Source organism: Anomaloglossus baeobatrachus, chromosome 9 (assembly GCF_048569485.1).
Source record: "Anomaloglossus baeobatrachus isolate aAnoBae1 chromosome 9, aAnoBae1.hap1, whole genome shotgun sequence".
In the NCBI taxonomy this organism is placed as follows: domain Eukaryota; kingdom Metazoa; phylum Chordata; class Amphibia; order Anura; family Aromobatidae; genus Anomaloglossus; species Anomaloglossus baeobatrachus.
Window position 1 is genome coordinate 198,981,231 of NC_134361.1, and position 12,234 is coordinate 198,993,464.

The 12,234-nt window shown below is 49.0% G+C and overlaps 1 protein-coding gene and 1 long non-coding RNA gene across 3 annotated transcripts in view; one reads left to right on the top strand and one right to left on the bottom strand.

Moving 5' to 3' along the window:
- Positions 1-12,234, top strand: part of WHRN (whirlin) — a 229,304-nt gene that overhangs the window by 151,434 nt on the left and 65,636 nt on the right. The window lies entirely within an intron of this gene.
- LOC142251424 (uncharacterized) overlaps positions 1-12,234 on the bottom strand; it is a 180,462-nt gene that overhangs the window by 79,010 nt on the left and 89,218 nt on the right. The gene's annotated exons all lie outside the window — the stretch shown is intronic.

Consider the following 12,234-nt stretch of genomic DNA (forward strand, 5'->3'; position numbering starts at 1 on the left):
CTAAATGTTGAGTCATTAATGTATTCTGTAATAGTCTAAAGGGCCCGTTACACGCTACAATATATCTAACGATATGTTGTCGGTGTCACGTCGTAAGTGACGCACATCCGGCGCCGTTAGACATATCGTAGCGCGTGACAGCTACGAGCGACTGTGAACGAGCAAAAATACTCACCTTATCGTTGCTCGTTGACACGTCGCTCATTGTCAAAAAATCGATCGTCCTTCTGCGCACCAGTTGTTCATCGTTCCCGAGGTAGCACACATCGCTCCGTGTGACACCCCAGCTTACCTGTGTCCCGCCGGCAATGCGGAAGGAAGGATGTGAGCGGGATGTTATGTCCCGCTCATCTCCGCCCCTCCGCTTCTATTGGCCGGCCGCTGTGTGACGTCGCTGTGACGCCGAACGTCCCTCCCCTTTCAGGAAGTGGATGTTCGCCGCCCACAGCGAGGTCGTTCGGGAGGTAAGTACTTGTGACAGGGGTAAACGACTTTGTGCGCCACGGGCAACAAATTGCCCATAACGCACAAACGATGGGGGCGGGTGCGATCGCACATGCGAACACACAATAAATCAACCCGTGTAAAGCGGCCTTTAGTCAAAGAGATCTAACAAGAAGAATCCAAGGCACCAGATATATTCCTCAATCAGTTTCGTTATTGGTCATAACACTGCATCAAGTTATTCTTGATAAAGGCCACATGTGGCTGAAACGTTCATTCAGTTATCCCCTCCCCCTGTTAGAATTAGCATAAGTATTATACAATCGATTCACTTTTTCTCGTCAAGGACCTGTGCTGATGTCATACCCATGTGACCAGAAGGGGTGGGGCCTCAGACAACAAAGCTGATACCACAAAGCAATATTTTTCTGTTGGCCGAGGCCCTGCCCCTTCTGGTCACATGGGTATGACCTCACACAGGTCCTGCAAGAGAAAAAGTGAATCGATTGAATAATACTTATGCTAATTCTAACAGGGGGAGGGGATAGCTATGAATACCCCCCCAGATATTACCTGATCCTCAGCTGCTGTCACTCAAGAAGCTGCCAATTTTATAAACTTTACTTTCTTAGCTTTCGAAGCCTAAACATCCGAGCTGACACCTAAAGGTGTGTATAGAATCAGCCTGATAATGCCAGTATAGCACTGGCTTTAGGTTATATACGAAAATCCTGGTGATTGGTTTCCTTTAAGGATGGACTGGAGAGGTGCGAGAGAGTTAGCAGGGAGGCCTCAGAGGAGGGTATTGCAATAGGCAAGGCGGGAGATGATAAGGGCATGTACTAATATATTAGGAGATTCAGGATTGCCGAAAGTACGCATATCACTACAAAACAAAACCAGGCTAGTAGTCAAATAGTGTACAAGGTGACAAGATATAGATTTATATAAAGTGCTGAAAGGGTGGACTGGCTGTTTTTTTTCTGTGATTGGCTAGTCAGTCTTTGGTTTATTGCCAAAGGTTCGGCGTCTCAAATTTGTATCTGCAAATCTGTGTGCACACGGTGCGTTTTTGCCATGTTTTTTTCTGCAGCGTTTTTCCTGCCAGAAGATGCAGATTGTCTGGAACAAGTTCACAGAGCCTTAATGTATTTGTAGCGCCCCTGAAACCCTCAGGGAACTACAGGGAACTGCATCCTCTTGGGGATACAGGACCTATCCCCTGGGACCTGGAGTACCAGTGCCGATTCCATCCAAACACGACCAAAATCCTAGTTCTCCACTCCACACTGGGCATAGAGGGTAAACCATGTAAGGGGATGGTCACCATGGGAACGAGTCCCTGGGTATAGCCAGCCTGGTGGGAGGGGTCAGTGAGTCAGTAGTGAGGAGAGAGTCGAGTAGCATGCAGGAGAGGTGTGCGGACGTGCCGGACCCAGTTTGGTGACCCGGTGCAACGGTGACCCGGGGGCACAGGAGAGAGTTCGCCAGGACGGGTACCAGAGATACCACTGGGACCAGAGCACGAATGGGGCACAGGGCCCTAGGTCAAGTGCAGTTTTAGACTGTTTGGCAAATACCTGTCCGGTGAGGACACCTTCACGGACTTCACCGAACCAAATAATCCGGGGGCATCAGCAGTAAACTAGAATCAGGGTTCGGACACTCACCTCCCCGCAGGGTCCGCACTGCTCGCCGTACGGAGAAGTAAACTGTACCCCACAAGGGACAGTCGGGGCCCCCAAACGCTCCACGCTACGGGGACCCAACCAACTAAGGGTGGCGGGGACAGAGCAACCTGGGTCACTACATTGGCACTGGTCCTCCAAGGGACCTGAACCAGCAACCCCTGGGTCCGCAGTGAGTAGAGAATGTTAAAGAAAACCTGTTGTGGTCTCCGTTTTTGACCCCGTTACATCTCCTAGGAAAACCCCACCTGCGGAGGGCCTACCAGCACAGCTGCCACAACCACCAGCCCTGGGAGTACCCACATTGCGCAGCAGCTGTTCCCCATCCTTAACCGCAACCCGCAGGTGGCGTCACATGACAAAAACGCTTATCTCCCCTGTAAATACCCCCCATTAACAAAAATGGCCCAGAGCACGGGACCGGGCAACAGGCACCAGAGTGACATTCCCAATTTGTTACTGCCTGGGACAGAGTACCCCCTTCCCTGGGCGCTACATATTTATGGCCGACCAAATAATGCATTGTGGGCTGGATCCTTACAGAGCAGACATGGGAAGGCAACCATGACACTGAATATCTGGGATGGGAAACTCTGCTCCTAATAATTGTGTTGAGGTTAAAATGAGACTCAAGCGGTCTCTCTGGATCTGACCGCTGTTCCAAATTATATTGTCATGTGTGCACGCGAGAAAGAACGATAACAGACACTATATCGGTTATGGACCTTCTCCATGACAGGCGCTGACCAAACTGGTCTTTATTGTTCGAAACTTTCTATAGCTCTCGGAGAAGTGAAAGGTGTAGACAAAATACAGTCTAATCAAGTATCGCAGGCTGGACTCAGGACATATAGGAATTAGCATAGTCTCTGTTGGATTGGTCAGTCAAAACTTTAGGAATTCCTTAGTTCATTATCTTCTTTGGGAGTTGTCCAGGATGCAGCAGCCATCTTTAAAATTACATATGCTGGTATATACTGTGTTAAGGAAAATCACTAAATATGCAATATACATATATATGTGTTAGTAAGGAAGAAAAGTATTCATAAATATGTGTGTTAGTTTACATTTACTAAACTATATACCTGACTCTATGAAATGGCTGAATTAAGTATTTTTTGGTTACTTAATTCTTATCCTCAACAATTGTACAAATGAAAAATGTCCATCATACTGTATATACACAGAGAAATATAGTGTGCAGCCATTAAAGCAAATAGTGCACAGACCAAGACCTCCAGAGTGAGAGTTTTAGCTTGCTAGCGCCTCCACCGCGTTTTATGCTGCATGGGAACGCACCCTTGTGAGACGACAAAATGACGGTGAAGATATATTTCATCTCCGCTTCGTCTCTCGTCCCTTCTACGCAGTTCCAGCTCCTCTCCTTTATAATCTCTGGGCTTTTGACATTACAAAGATATTTTCATGTAAGACAAACAACTGCGTATGTTTATTAACATAAATCTAGCAAAATGCCTCCCTGCATTAATCAACGCGATTTAAAATGTATATGTAATTTCCATGCTGTACCTAGCAAAAAAAAAGTCATAAATTTCAAATAGTAAATGAGGCTATTTTCGCTCGGGGATGATATTTATGTACAGGCCTGCAGACGGAGGACGATCAGTGCTAGGAATGAAAGATCATCTGTCATATCACGGGGTTTTACCTTGCCTCATTATGTAGTATAATGAAAATCCTGACTATTCTGTACTTTGGTGATTGGATGCTTAAAGGAATTGACTCAATCTGGACAAAGACAAAAGTATATGTCGCGGGCGGGGAGGGCGCTGCGCTCACCACGCTCGGGTCCGGCGCTGCGGCTGCCAATGCTGCTCGGTGGCTCGAGCGGTGGGCCGGATCCGGGGACTCGAGCGGCGCTCCTCGCCCGTGAGTGAAAGGGGGTAGTGTGGTTTAAGGGATTTGGTCCGTGACGCCACCCACGGTTTGTGGTGAGGTTGGGGCACCACCGCTGCGGTTGACGAGGATCCCGGGAGCAATGGCAGGGAGCAGCTGGGATGTTTCTCTCCCCTCCGTGGGTAGGGGGGTTGGTGGTCCCGGGGCCCGGTGAGGTAACGGGGAGGCAGGGTTGGCAAGGTGCAGGGTCGCTTGGGCTGCGCAGCGCGGTGCCGGATGGCACGGTAGTACTCACTCAGTCACAAATGGATGCAAAGTGTCTGGTAAACCAAACGGCTGGATGGACGGGTCCCTCAGCCAGCTGCTGTGGTTTCTCCCGGACGGTTGGTGGTGGCTGCCTTTCCCTGCACCTTTTGGGTATCTTCGGTCCCGATGGCTTCCCACCGGTAACCCGCTCCCCAGCGTGTATATGGGCCGGAGGAGCCCTTTTGCCCGCAGGCTCTGGCCCTGGGAACTCTAGCTGTGGCGGTAGCTGTATTTCCCTTGTGCTGGTTGGACGGTTGCCTTCAATTGGGTCTTGGCTGTTTGGAAACCCCTGGGGTTCCGGTCACTAACGGATTTGACCTGTTTAACAACGACTCCAAGCCTGGTCGGGGTCCGCAGGCCCTGCCGGTTTGTGCTGGCTTCACTTCGCTCCCCGGTTCGGTACCGGCGGGCCACCGCCCGTCCCCGGTCCTACAGTTCTGCGTTGATCTGCCTCTCCTGCAGACGGCCACCACCGTCTGCCAACCTTGCTCTTGGTGCCCGGGCCACGTACCCGGACACAGTCAGTTTGCTCCTTTACTACCACTTCACTCCTTACTCCTTCACTTCCCTAACTGCACTCGAGCTCTGCCCGAGCTTAACTAACTTCCTTTCCCGCCTCCAGGACTGTGAACTCCTCAGTGGGTGGGGCCAACCGCCTGGCTCCACCCCACCTGTTGTGGACATCAGCCCCTGGAGGGGGGCAACAAGGATTTGTGTCTGACTGATGTGCCTATCTCGGGGTGGGGGTGTCGTGTTGTAGTCCCTGTGACGACCTGGCTAGTCCAGGGTGCCACATATATGTCCCCACCACATTACACCTATAAGAGCTTTGAAACCTCCCATTCTAAATCCATAGACAGAAATTTGGAGAAACAACTGTTCCCGCTCTTCTCGGAAGACTTTGAGGTGGCCGTCGGAATTTTTGCCCCTTGATCCAGAAGAGCATTTGTAAGTTCAGACACTGATGTTGGAGGAGACGCTGGACTCACAATCTCTGGTCTGGTTCATCCCAAAGTTATTGGATGGGGCTGAGGTCCGGGCTCTGTGTGGCCGGTCATGGTCTTCCACCAAACTCACTCAATCATGAATTTATGGATCTTGTGCACTGGGTACAGTTATGGGGAGCACAAAAGGGCCTTCCTCAAACAGTTCTCACAAAGCTAACTGGAAGCTACAGTTGTCCACAATATCTTGTGCTAAAGCATTAATTAAGATTTCCCATTATTGAAAGCAAGAAGCCTTGGTCGATCCCTGAAAAACAAGTCCAGAGCATTATCCTCCTCCACCATCTGTACAGTGGGCACAATGCAGTCCGGGGGTAGCGTTCTCCTGGAATTACCAAACCCAGACTCCTCCATCAGACGCAGAGAGAGCAGTGTGATCCATCACTGCACAGAACACGTCTCCTCCAGAGTCAAGTGGTGGCAGCTTTATATTTACACCACCCCATCTGACACTCGGCATTGTGCCTGGTGATGTATGGCTTGGCATTGTGCCTGGTGATGTACGGCTCGGCATTGTGCTTGGTGATGTACAGCTCAGCATTGTGCTTGGTGATGTATAGCTCAGCATTGTGCTTGGTGAGGTACGGCTCGGCATTGTGCTTGGTGATGTACGGTTCGGCATTGTGCTTGGTGATGTATGGCTTGGCATTGTGCTTGGTGATGTACGGCTCGGCATTGTGCTTGGTGATGTATGTCTCGGCATTGTGCTTGGTGATGTACGGCTCAGCATTGAGCTTGGTGATGTACGGCTCGGCATTGTGCTTGGTGATGTACAGCTCGGCATTGTGCTTGGTGATGTATGGCTCGGCATTGTGCTTGGTGATGTACGTCTCCGCATTGTGCTTGTTGATGTACGGCTCAGCATTGCGCTTGGTGATGTAAGGCTTGGCATTGTGCTTGGTGATGTACAGCTCGGCATTGTGCTTGGTGATGTACGTCTCGGCATTGTGCTTGTTGATGTACGGCTCAGCATTGAGCTTGGTGATGTAAGGCTTGGCATTGTGCTTGGTGATGTACAGCTCGGCATTGTTCTTGGTGATGTACAGCTCGGCATTGTGCTTGGTGATGTATGGCTCGGCATTGAGCTTGGTGATGTACGGCTGCTGCATCTGCTCGGCTATGAAGCTCCCGGCGGGTGCAGTGTTTGTGCTGATGTTACCAGAGGAGGTCTGGACTCTGCAGTTATGGGGTCAGTAGAGAGGTGGGGACTTATCTGCCCTCTGCTTCTCAGCACTCGGCCCTCCACTCTGTAACATTATGGGGTCTCCACTTCGTGACTGATTTACTGTGATCAATCCCACTTATCAATAATATGGCTCACAGGTGATGGGTGAATATTTAGGAGGGAAGAAATGTAATGAATGAACTTGTTACCCCGGTGGCCCCTATTAGAGGACCCCACTGGTATCAGTGACCTCTGCACCACCAGCCATTCTGTCAGATGTTAGTAAAGGCAGACGGTATGGCGAGGGTAGGAGATTATACAACGGAGGCGAGGGGCAGGATGTTATACCCGGGGGGTGAGGGGCTGGAGGCTATACACTGGGGGCGAGGGCTAGAAGGTTACACACCGGGGGTGAGGGGCTGGAGGTTATATACTGGGGGCGAGGGGCTGGATGTGATACATCGGGGGGTGAGAAGCTGGATGTTATACACCGGGAGTGAGGGGCTGCATGCTATATACTGTGAGGTGAGGGGCCGGATGTTATACACTGGGGGAGAGGGGCCGGATGTTATACACTGGGGGCGAGGGTCCATAAGTTATACACCGGGGGTTAGGGGCAGGATGTTATAAACCGGGGGTGAGAGACCGGAGGTTAAACACTAGGGGTGAGGAGCCGGAGGTTATACACTGGGGGTAAGGGGCTGGATGTTATACACTGGGGGTGAGAAATTGGCTGGAGGTTACACACCGGGGGAGGGGGGGGGCAAGGGACAGATTGTTATACACCAGGGGCGAGGGTATGGACGTTATACACCTTTGATAATTGGACTAAATGAAAAATTTAATATCAGTGATTTCGAGGTGTGCCCCAATACTTTTATCAATATAGTGCAACAAAGCTCCATCTTTCGTCACTTGGCTTAAAGGGAACCTGTCACCAAATTTGTTGACTATAAGCTGTGGCCACCACCAGTGGGCTCTTATATACAGCATTCTAACATGCTGTATATAAGAGCCCAGGCCGCTGTGTAGAACGTAAAAATTACTTTATAATACTCACCTAAGAGGCGGTGCGGTGCAGACTGGTCAAATGGGTGTCTCCGTTCCCCGGACCGCCACCTCCTCTTTCGGCCATTTTTGTCCTCCTTCTTCTGAAGCCTGGATGCATGACGTGTCCTACGTCATCCACAGTAGCTGGCATTGAGGTCCTGCGCAGGCGCACTTTGATCTGCCCTCAGCAGGGCATATTAAAGTATTGTAGTGCACCTGCGCAGGACCTCAATCCTGGCTAGTGAGGATGACGTAGGATGCGTCATGCACCCGGGCTTCAGAAGAAGGAGGACAAAGATAGCCGAAAGAGGAGGCACCGGTACCAGAGAACGGAGACACCCATTCGACCAGTTGCTCCTTAGGCGAGTATTATAAAGGGATTTTTACATTCTACACAGTGGCCTGGGCTCTTATATACAGTATGCTAGAGTGCTGTATATAAGAGCCCACTGGTGGTGGCCGCAGCTTATAGTCGCCAAATCTGGTGACAGGTTCCCTTTAAGAAGTGCCATAGAAATTCAGTGGAGGAGCAATGTATATGCCGACCTCAGCTGCATTCAAACCTCTCTTTGCTACGGTCCTGCAGCTAGGGAAGGGGTCCCGTGTACCTATGTTAGTCATCATGGGTGTCAAGTTGAAAAAAATCTTTAAAAAAAATATTTGGGGTAACTGAATGGTAATTCCCTGATACTGGGTAGTGCAAAGTCATTCTCTACTCAATGGCTGCACCTAGTTTATCCTTAGATGCTGGGTTGTGTAATTACACCTTCCAGAAAGTAAACTTTGTAATTATTGTTCACAAATACTGAGGGGAGAAATAAGATTGAGGCCGAGTCCAATAAAAACAATGCTATGGCGGAGTTAAATGCCGGGGAGAGCGGCCTGCGTCTCCAGTGTGGTTCCAGGTTGTTATCTTTAGTGGACTTGAGATTAGATCATAAAGCTGCTTTCTTTTAGTATTGATTTTCCTGCCCTTCGGGTTGGACCTGTTTAATTCTGCTGTGTATCTCTTTGATTTTCCTGTCCGAGTTCTCACAGGGCCGTCTAGTGCTTGAGATGGGCATATAGCGTAAATATCTGGTGTACGATATACCTGTATAATACAGACAGGGAGCGGGACGGCATACAGTAAAATGACCGGAGGTACCATTATTATGCATTCATTAGATTTCTACTGTCTACCTTATTGAGGCAAGCACTTTAATCCTTTTGACCACTGCCTGGTCGCTTGTCTGGGCAGTCGTGTATGAGACATGATCACTTTAACAATATGGCTGGAGACTGTGGCCAGAGACCAGGCTAGTCCCGCTCCACTCCTGGCCGGCTCTTCACAGCGCCGCTTCCATGTTGAAACGTGTTAATTACCTCTAGCTGGGAAGAGACGGCCATGGGTGCACTGGAACTAGTCAGGTCTCTGGCTATGTGTATATAAAATATTGAGTGTCCAAAGGAATGAAGACCAGAGCATAGGGTAAGCAACAGTTAATTGTTGCGACTAACCCACAATGGGAGGGGTTAGTTGACAGGGTGAGAGACGGTTCATTTTAGAAGAATCAGTCGAGTTTGTAGAGTGAAGATCTAGTGAGTTGCAGTTACGAATAGTCTGTAGGTCACGAAGGTCACATACAGTGGGTGGCTTGTGGCAGAAATGGGAAGAAAGGAGACTGAAGACGAGATAGCATGAACCTTGAGAGTTGACTGAGACACAGATTGCGAACAGCATTGAAATGAGAGACCAATCCTCTAACGGAATGGCCCAAGACAATAACAGCCGGTGGACAGGACTTAGTGGCCAGGCCCATTACGGGTCAAAGTAACTGGTTATCCCAACTGGCGTGTGGCTGAAGTCGGTTTCACCGAGTGGATTCTTCCCAAGTATCTTGGAGCGCAAGGCTCTTCTCCAACTATGGTGATGGGACCCCTGATTCTCACCCCTTAAGGAAACTAGATGTGGAGCCGCTGCAAGCGAAGGTGATCATCACCAGTTGTACGGTAACGCGGAGCTGGGTTGTGCTGGAACTCACAGGACCAGTTACCTCTGAACCAACTCAGGTGGAACTAGGATCGGGTCTGAATACACCTTGTAGAATAGTACCGTGCTGGAAGATATGTACCTGCTATCTGGAGTGTGAAGTTGATGCAGAGAATCAACCGTTGAGTAAAGAATTGTTTGAAATGAACTGTTGATCTCCTTGTGAGAATGAGTGTCCATCAGGTCCTGGCCAGCCGACGTCATCGGCAACATTTGGCCTGAACAGGTCCACAGCACACACGACAGAGATCCAAACACCCAGCCAAGACCGAGTTTTCCATGTACCGTGCTGGAGCATTCGGAATCAATCCCTCACCCACGACTACCGCCCCATGCCACACTACACTGGGACGATAAAGAAGGAGGTGGAGGTACAAGGTATTCAAATTGTGATCCTGTGTAATTAGCCTTCAGATTTTAATAATTCATTCATACGTTACAGTTTTTATTTTTTTTGTTTGCTATAATTGTGGTAAAAAAAAAATCATAGTTTTCGAATTGATGTCACTAGAGTTCAAGTCCTCCTCCTCTCTAGGGAGCATTACCAGGCTTATCAGCCTCCTTACACTCCTTACGAGAAACATTATCTAAAGGCCGCTTTACACGCTGCGATATCGTGACCGATATCGCCAGCGTGCGTACCCGCCCCCATCGGTTGTGTGAAACGGGAAAATCGCTGCCCGTGTCGCACAACATCGCCCGGACCTGTCACACTACTTACCTGTCCTGCGACGTCGCTGTGACCAGCAAACCGCCTCCTTTCTAAGGGGGCGGTTTGTTCAGCGTCACAGCGACGTCACAGCAGCGTCACTGAACCGCCGCCCAATAGAAGCGGAGGGGCGGAGTTGAGCGGGACGTAACATCCCACCCACCTCCTTCCTTCCGCATTGTGGCCGGGAGGCAGGTAAGGAGATGTTCCTCGTTCCTGCGGTGTCACACGGAGCGATGTGTGCTGATTTGAGAATGGACCCCCATGTCACCGATGAGCGATTTTGCATGTTTTTGCGACAATGCAAAATCGCTCATAGGTGTCACACGCAACGGCATCGCTAAAGCGACCGGATGTGCGTCACAAACTCTGTGACCCCAACGAGATCACTGGAGCGATGTCGTAGCGTGTAAAGCTCGCTTAAGATCCATTAACCACTTAGAAAGTTTTGCAGTGGAACCACAATGAATTTGCTACAGGGTCCGTTACGGAAACTTTTCACTGAGCCTGAACTTAACCTTAGCCGCTTAAACAAAATAGGCAACAAAAAAAATAGACAGTTCTCCAACCACGGTGATATATACATTATTTATGGAGGCAAGCACACATCCAGCTAGAGGCATCAGGTAATTGTGTGTTATCACTCATTACAAAAACTAACCTCCGGAGAACTGTGTGTATCTAATGCTGATTACAGCACCGCTAATATAAACTATAGTTAAAGGGAATGTATCACTGTTTCTCACTAATTAACAATGTACACTGAAACATCTTATTTTCTAAGCTGGTTTTTTTTTTCTCCAATAGTTTAGTTTTCATTCTATTTTATGTACGTTAGTGTTTACATCTTTCCTGAGCTGTCAAAACAATCAGAGATTTGCTGTACAGCCGCTGGCTGAGATTCCAATTAAAAAACAACCTATTGTTATCTAAGGCAAAGTGTTGTGGGCATGCTCTGTGACATGTGCAGAGGTCATTGTGCAGGGAGGATTGAGGAGGAGGGATATATATATATATATATATGTATATATATATATAATATATAAAGCTGAATGTGTGTGTGTATGTGTGTGTGTGTGTGTGTGTGTGTGTGTGTGTGTGTACGTATGTGTGTGTATGTGTGTGTGTGTGCGTGTGTCCGGGATTGGCATCGGCACCGTCGCAGCTACAGCCACAAAATTTTGCACACTCACACTTCTGGACCCCGAGAGCGTCATAGGCTATGTTTTGAGGGGAAATTTTAACCCCGCTCTTTACAGTTATTCGCCAAAAAACCTGCCTCCATTAAAGCGAATGGAGGTGGGAGCCACAGTGCAGCCAGAACTTCAGAAGAATGCGCAGCCACGCCCTTATATGGAATGTTGGCGTGTCACAATGCAGCCAGGGAAAGAGACAGACACAGACAGGGAAAGAGGCAGACACAGACAGGGTAAGAAACAGACATAGACAAGGTAAGAGACAGACACAAAGAGATAGACACAGACAAAGATACAGACCGACAGAGAAAGAGACTGACAGGGAAAGACAGGGAAAGTGACAGACAGGGAAAGTGACAGACAGGGAAAGTGACAGACAGGGAAAGTGACAGACAGGGAAAGTGACAGAGATAGATAGACAGACTGGGAAAGAGATAGATAGACAGACTGGGAAAGAGATAGACAGACTGGGAAAGAGATAGATAGACAGACTGGGAAAGAGATGGATAGACAGACTGGGAAAGAGATAGACAGACTGGGAAAGAGACAGATAGACAGACTGGGAAAGAGACAGACAGACAAAGAGATAGAGAGAGAGAGAGATAGAGACAGAGAGATATATACAGAGGGGGAGACAGACAGAGAATGGGAGAGAAACAGAGAGACAGTTACTATCCCGGGCAGCGCCGGGTGCTATGTTGTGAGGCGAAATTTTAACCCCGCGCGTTCCAATTTACCAATCAATTTTGCCCCTATCTACATAATGGGGAAAACGTGAAACGA